Source organism: Myotis davidii, unplaced genomic scaffold (assembly GCF_000327345.1).
Source record: "Myotis davidii unplaced genomic scaffold, ASM32734v1 scaffold329, whole genome shotgun sequence".
In the NCBI taxonomy this organism is placed as follows: domain Eukaryota; kingdom Metazoa; phylum Chordata; class Mammalia; order Chiroptera; family Vespertilionidae; genus Myotis; species Myotis davidii.
The window spans coordinates 972,717-980,978 of record NW_006300374.1 but is presented as its reverse complement, the minus strand read 5'-3'; positions in this window follow the sequence as shown (position 1 = coordinate 980,978).

The window sequence follows — 8,262 nt, the reverse complement described above, 5'->3', positions numbered from 1 at the left end:
CAGAGAGGAGAGAGCTTGATTCCTCACAGGGCCATGCAATTCCACCTTCATCCATGGGTTATGTTGTTGCTGGGGCACTGTTGCCTTGAATCTGGTTTACTGCACACTTGCCATTGCGTTTCACACCCTATACAATAGCAACTTTGCAGAATGCCTTCTTGCACTCTGGGACCCCTCAGGGGACATTGGAGAGCTGGTTTTGGCCTGATCCCCACAGGCCAAGCCGAGGGACCGCACCTGCCGGAGGGACCCCGCTCACTCCAGAGGCGCCCTTCGAGCTACTGCGCCACCCCAGGTGTGGCCAGCTGGGGAGGGATTGCAGGAGGTTGACTCCAGGGTGTGTCTGGCCCATCTTGCCTAGTCCTGCCCCACTGGCCACCTTCTAATTAATTTTCTTTCAATGTGCACAAATCCATGTACTGGGTCACTAGTAATAGAATGTTCTGCTGCTTGTTTTTTAAAGATGCTATATCATTGACATATTTCCATGTCAGCACATATACCTGTATTTCTTTTTAAAAACTAACCCAGCTAGTGTGCCTCTGATTGAGCGTTGACCCATGAACCAAGAGGTCACTGGTTCAATTCCCAGTCAGGTTACATGCCTGGGTTGCTGGCTTGATCTTCAGCAGAAGATCAATTGGTGCAGGAGGCGGCCAATTGATGATAATGTTTCTCTCTCATTGATGTTTCTATCTCTCTATTCCTCTCCCTTCCTCTCTCTCTAAAATAAATAAAATATTTAAACTCTAGTTTACAATATCCAGGATATGAATGTAGTACAATTTATTTAATAGCTTCTCTATTGATGAACATGTTTCCTATCCTATATAATAAAAGGCTAATATGCAAATAGACTGAATGATGGAACGACTGGTTGCTATGACGCGCACTGATCATCAGAGGGCAGATGCTCAATGCAGGAGCTGCCCCTGGTGGTCAGTGCACTCTCACAGGGGGAGTACCACTCAGCCAAAAGCCGGGCTCACAGCTGGCGAGCGCAGTGGTGGTGGGGGAAGCCTCTCTTGCCTCTGCAGCAACACTAAGGACCCCTGAGGGACATCTGCCTGCTGGCTTAGGCCTGCAGAGCGGTAAGGAGTAGCGAGCAGGTGGGCAGTAAGGAGCGAGGGGTCCCGGACTGTGAGAGGGATGTCCGCCAAGGGGTCCCAGACCGGGAGAGGGCACAAGCTGGGCTGAGGGACTCCCCCACCCCCAGTGCACAAATGTCATGCGCCAGGCCTCTAGTTTTTTTTTTTTTTATAAAAACTGCAATGAACATTTTTGTCCATTTGTATCTGTATTTCTATGTTATGGGCATATGGAATTCCTGAGTCAAAGGATATTCGTATTTAACCTCTTAATAAATATTACAAGGGCCACTTTAGAAAGCAGAAGTTTACCTAAATAGTGTCTTTCAATTCAATTACCAGTGCCAGAACCATAGCTTCAGAATAAATGTAAACTTAAAGATCAATATGTGAGGCATTTGGATGCGTGTTGTCGACCATGAGCGGCTTACAGCACAGTGCAGTGATAATTGCCTCTTGTATATTGCTGTGAACATCTCAGCTGTGTGTTATCTCATGCAGGCTGGTACATGACTACATGCAGTCTTTCAAGAGTTCATTGTTTACCTGAGGGTTTATGCCAAATCTTTAAGTGCCCCATAATTACCTGCAATGTTTTCTGGTGTTTGTCTTAAGGATATAGCTATTAATTATTGTGACTCTTGGACCACTAATCTTCTACTTTACTTTCCTCTCTTTACGGTTTTCTTGTCTTTTACTCTCAATTGACTCAGTAATATCAGTTATATATTTGTAAGGAAATATTAGAGTTATTAAAACAGGCTTAATATAAGTGAATATATACAATATTTTCTTTTATTATATCACCTACCATCCCCCTAAAAATATCTGCTCAACAAGCTGGCTTTCCATCAGCAACAGATGTTATATTGTGGAAGAGGGGCATGTGCAAAGGAAAAGGGGGCAGAAATAGTTATCCCGATGAAATGTAGGCTCTGAGATTGTCTCCAGGCCAATGGAAAGGTTTTTGAATCATTACTATAAATTAGCATATTAAAGATATAAAAATAGTTTCTAAAGGATAGAAAGGTACAATGTGAAAATCTTCAGGTGGCATAAAGTTTACTATTGCATGACTCTAAAACAATGGAAGGAAAGATCAAACGGTAGTTTTCATGTAACATTTATTGAGCCTTGTTCCAAGTCCTGGGCTGGGTGCTGGGGAACATAGATAAATGAGACATGCTTTTTGCCCTTCAATATTTTACATTCTTGTGGGGGACACAGACATGTGAGTGTATAAACTATAATATGAAGACTCTATAATATTGGTATATGCTGGATACAGTGGAAAAGTATCAAGGGAACACAGAAGAGGACATGGTTAGTTCTGACTCAGGGTATCTGGAAGGTTTCAATGGGGATGTGAACTTGGGGCTGGACCTTGAAGGATGAGTAGGAGTTTTGCCAGGTTGATGGCTATGATGGAAAGCATTTCCAGGCAGGGAGAGTAATGAATTGCACCAGGAAAGGCAAAAAGGCTACATTTGGGTCTCTGGTATACCTATGACCTCTAAGAACTCTGAAGGTTAATACAAATCTAAGCCGTTTTTTCTCCCACTTTCCTGTGCATACAAACCACCTGGGAATCTTGTTAACATGCAGATCTGAGTTCAGAAGGTCTGGATTCTAACAAGCTCCTGGGAGTCCATGCACCACACTTTGAGTTAAAAGGCTGTAGCATTTAAACTGTTGTCTACTTCAGCAGGGCTTGCTAGTTGGTGTAAACTAGGAGCTAGATGGAGAGCACAAAGATGTCTCTTGCTATGAGCAAGTTAATAAAAGTATTAGAAGCCTCTCCTTTTGAGACTGACATTTCAGAAACAGTTTCTGCATTGTACCTGAACCAGCCAGGGGTGTAAATCGAGGGTGACTCATCCTGGAGGTCACCTCTTTAGTTGACATGGGATCAAGCACAGCAGGAAAGGTAAGGAGATGGTTTGGGCAGGCCCAGTCAGCAGGGCAATGGCGAACTCCTTTGTGGAGGGTTGTGGGGGAGGTGCAAAGACAAGTAGCACACATGAGACTTGCACAGTTTTTTTTTTTTAACAGTTTATTTTTTATTTTTTAAAAATATATTTTATTGATTTTTTTACAGAAATATAACCCAAATTACCATTTTGGGTTATTTTTATGATGCTTCCCAGGTGTTTAATTTTTTTAAAAAATGTAATCTTATTGATTTCAGAAAGGAAGGGAGAGGGAGAGAGAGATAGAGACATCAATGATGAGAGAGAATCATTGCTTTGCTGCCTCTTCTATGTCCCCTACTGGAGATTGAGCCCGCAACCCGGGCATGTGCCCCAACTGTGACTTCCTGGTTCATAGGTTGAGGCTCAACCACTGTGCTGGCTGGACACAGGTGTTTAATTTTTAATGAGAAAGAGCTGCATCAGTTGGGATGCTCTGTTTTGAATTTATGACAATGCTCTTTCTAAAAAATAACCTTTTAAAAAAGCACAGACGCACTAGTTCTTTGCAGAATGTTTGGACCGTAAAGCATATTTTTGGGTGGTCTTGTGGAGTAGATAATCTGATTTTCTTTCTTCCTATTTTCCATACATCCTGCAGTCGCCCTGCCCTCTTCGGGGAGCTGGCGCTGGTGAGTGGTTAGGCGATGTGGAAACAACCCTGGAGGGGCCTACCTGTTGTGCTAAAGACAGGCTGTGATCTCCAAATGAGATCACGAGCTTTCCTGCCCTTTCATCTTCCCTGCTGTTAATGCTGGCTGTGAAACGCAGTGAAGAGACTTCATTAGACTAATGAAGGAGGAGGAAAGATCAAGTGATTGTTTTTCACAAGAAGAATAGTTCTGGTCATGCTATCCTTTCTGTGATGAAGTTTACAGGCTGCACACATGGTCTGGAGCAGACCACATGGTTGGAATTGAGTCCCCAGGCAGTGGGTCATCCTTACTCACTCTGCGTCCTTGAACATGCCCCACCAAGACCCCAGCAGAGATGAGATCATACTAGAATGACAAGCAATCGTTCATGCTAAGGACTCACTGAGAATGAAATCAGACAGACATCTAAGTCTATTGGAGAGAATTATAAAATCAGAAACTGAAGGAGATTGGTGGTGAGGACAACACAATTTAGAGCTGATCCAAGACGCCTTTGATATAGTTCCAACACAAGGTCATCTGAACGCTTGCATTTTGTGGCTAAGTATGTATCTTGGAAACAGGGTCTATCTCTTTCAATTTTGCTTCCACCAGAATTCCCAAGACTGCAATTCTCACGTGCTAGAGTGCGTATTAATCACCTGGGAGTGCTTGTTGGAGATGCCGATGCCTGGGTGGTACCCCAGCCTGCTGCCTCAGAGAAGCCCTGGTAATGGTTCTGATGCAGGAGAGCTGAGCCCGTCCTCCGATGGGCACTGCCTTAATGGAGTCCCACTGATTGACAGGTGTAGGCCTTGTACCACTGGGAAAGAGAACCTTGGTTTTACTCCCTCTGGTCTCCCATCAAGAGCTAGAGCAGAAACTAAACAAAGGGAAGAGGTTCAACGAAATCACAGAATCGACAAACCCCAAGTTCTGCGTAGTAGAAGTATTTCTAAAAGATTGTGTGTAAATCAAATTTGTGAGTTACTTTTTACTTTCCCCTTACTTAAATCCCAACATGTTGTATTCACTTTTGATTTTCACGTGGTAGTGACTTTGCCACCTTAACTTACTTTTCAGCTAATAGGTAAAATGCACACTTACACCAAACTTTCCATCAAGAGTTGCTCTACCTGTGAACAGAATAAGCTAGAGCGCTGGGGCCCCTGGTTTGGCAGCAGCAGAGCCCTGTTCACCTGGGGCACCCTGCCCCCACACTGACCGCTGCCCGGCTCTTATCCCTCGGGTTCCCATTGCTGTTGGTTTCCTGCGTCCGTTTGTGAAATTTGCACTACATCCCCTCTGACTGGTCCTTGGCTGACCTTTTAGATTGTGGCTAGAGACCCAGAGTGACCTTGCCCTTGCCTACTCCTTCAGGATACACCAGCTGTTAGACCAGTTGTGCTGGTCACCAGTCTGGCTTCATTCTGGACCAAAGGGTCCAGAAATTGGAGCTCAAGTTCATGCTCATGCTTGGCAGCCAGCAATTCCTGAATAGGTATTACCTACCAGAATAGGTAAAATGCAACTCACACCAAAAGACAGCAAATCAAAAAGCTTTTGTTCCCTCAGATGCACAAAATCTCTTCTTCTTACCTCTGCTCTTAAACCCCACAAATATGTCTGTCTTGTCTATGCAAAACCCACTGGAGATCCCCAGTTTTTTACTCCACTGCCACAAAATCCTGGAAACAATTTCCCTGTTTACTAAATCACTTTGTCAATCCAAATGAACTACCATTCATTTCTCTCTCTATTTTTACCTCCCTCCCTTTCTCTATTCGTTTCTTTTCTAATACAGCGACAAAAATGTACTTCACTTATTTTCCAGTTACAAGTGAATTGGAGTATTTCATTAATTCAACAAAAATGTGGTGATGGTACGAATTAAGTACTGTTGCAGGCACTGGGGACATAGCAGTGAGTAAAATTCCCGTCCACACAAAACTAGATTCTGGCTGGGGTAGCAGAATAAATAATCAAATGACAGTATGCCAGGCAGTGAAAAATGCTATGGAAAAAAATAAAGCAGAAATGGGGTATGGTACATTAGTAAATAACATTTGTGATTTTCAATAGGGTGGTCAGAGAAAGCGATGTTGAGAAGTTGACATTTGAACAAAGACCCCAAAAGTGAGTTTAAGTGTCAGGTAGGATGTCTAGAGAAAGTGTGTTCAGAGGCAAATGTATAAAGGCCCTGAGGCTGGAGTGTGCAGCCCCTGTGTTCGTTTACTACTTGTAGTTGCTGTTTTGTGTATGGCCTATTTATATTATTTGCCCTTTTTCTATTGTTACTTGATTTTTTCTTATAAAATAGTATAAGCTCTCCTTAGTATTTTTTTTAAATGTTTTTATTGATTTTTAGAGAGAGGAAAGGAGGGGGATAGAAATATCAACTGGCTGTCTCCTGCATGCTCCCTACTGGGATCAAGCCCGTAACTCAGGGATGTGCCCTCACCGGGAATCAAATGACCCTATTGCCAGGCCAGTATGGCTGAGTTGGTTGAGCATTGTCCCCTGCACCAAGAGGTTGCTGGTTGCAGACTCAGTGCCCAATAGGGGACGTGCAGGAGGCAATGGGTCGATGTTTCTCCTTTCTTTCTCTCTCTCTCTCTCTCTCTCTCTCTCTCTCTCTCTCTCTTATATAAAAACATATTAAAAATAAATGAAAATGACCCTATTTATTTGTCTTGTTTGCTATAAATATTTTTCCATCATTTTCTTTGAAATTTTCTTAAGAAACTTTTTAATCTGCTTGCCTTTTCCCTGGGACTTCTTTTGTTACTTTGAAATTAAAGAAGTAACCTGTCCAAGTTTAACTAGTGATTCATCTCTTCTCTTACAGTTTCCATTTAAAAAATGTCCCCTTTATGTTTAATTACTAACCCATCCAAAGTTCATTCTGCGTATGGTGTGAAGTGATTACCTAAATTGCCCCTCACCTCAACTGCCAAATAATTGTCCCAACACCATTTATTGACTAACTAGAGAAGCAGCCATTATTGTATGTTAAACCTTATACGTTATAGAAAATATTTTTGGGTTATCTCTTTTTCCCCAATGATTTATTCTAACACCAATATCAGTATTTTTAAAAACCATTTAAATTATGTTTCAAAACTTGATATGGGCCCCCATATCATTCCTTTTCATAATTTCTTTTGTATTCTATTTTTTTCTTCCAAGTGGATTTAAAATATATATATATTTTATTGATTTTTTACAGAGAGGAAGGGAGAGGGATAGAGAGTTAGAAACATCCATGAGAGAGAAACACCTATCACCTGCCTCCTGCACACGCGCTTCTGGGGATGTGCCCGCAACCAAGGTACATGCCCTTGACTGGAATCGAACCTGGGACTCCAGTCCACAGGCCAACGCTTCAGCCACTGAGCCAAACTGGTCAGGGCCCAAGTGGATTTTGAAAATTTGAATCATTTTGTCAAACTCCAAAAAAGTCTATTGAAATTTTGATAGAAATGATAAATTATACAAATTAAACAACAAACGTCTTAATAATATGTAATTTCTCCATTCATGTATATGGGTTATCTCTCCATTTATTCAAACTTCTTTCAAGAGTTTCATGAACTTTTTCATATTAACTAAAACTTTCTCCATATGTGTAACACCTTGTTTGTCTGCTGTCAGGTTCTAAAGATTTGCTCCTTCAGATTTAGCAAAAGGCTCCAGGTTGGCTAGGGAATTTCACTGGAGAGGCTGGGGCCACAGTAATTTGCCAGCCCAAGTGACTTTAAATGACTAGTGTGGTTCCCAGACCAGCAGCATCAGGAACACATGGTCACTACTATTACAAATACAAACCCTTGGGCCACACCAAGGCCTACTGAGTAAGAAACTCCAGTGGGGCTCAGCTGTTTAAGCCCTGCATATAATACTGCTGCATACTAACTAACATTAGAAATACTGCTTTAAACCAATGATTCTTAACCTTGGCTGCACAGTGAGCCACCTCAGGAACCTTTCAAAAACACCAATGCCTAAGTTATTTCTCCTTCCTGCCCCAACTCTGAATTACTCTGGAGTGAGACCCTGCACAGGGCTCTTTTAAGCTCCCCCAGGTGATTGAATGCATAACCAGAGCAGAGAACCAAAGCTCTAAACTTAAGCTCACATACAAAATGAGGAAAATAATACCTCATAGGAGATAAGTGATGTAACTTATAGGAAAAGTTAAATATACTGCCCAGCAAGTGGTAAAGCACTGGACCAATTAGCACTGTTGTTAGTCCTCAGACTTAAAGATTAGTGCTACACTGTCAGGTCATGGGACCTTGAGGACTCCTATTGGTTCATTCTGGTTACACTCTGAGGTTGCCCGGCCGTACCCATTATTGCTCTTATGAACCAGTTTCCACGTTTGTTTGCAGGTATTTGCACATGCATGTGCTATTTACTGTAAACGGTTCTCTCTGCTTGTGAAGATCCTACCTGTCACAGTGTGATGATTGGCAGTACAGACTTTGAAGTCAGGTGGTTTGGATTTAAACCTCAGTCTAGACTCTAGACCAGTGGTTCTCAACCTTGGCTGCACATTAGAATCAC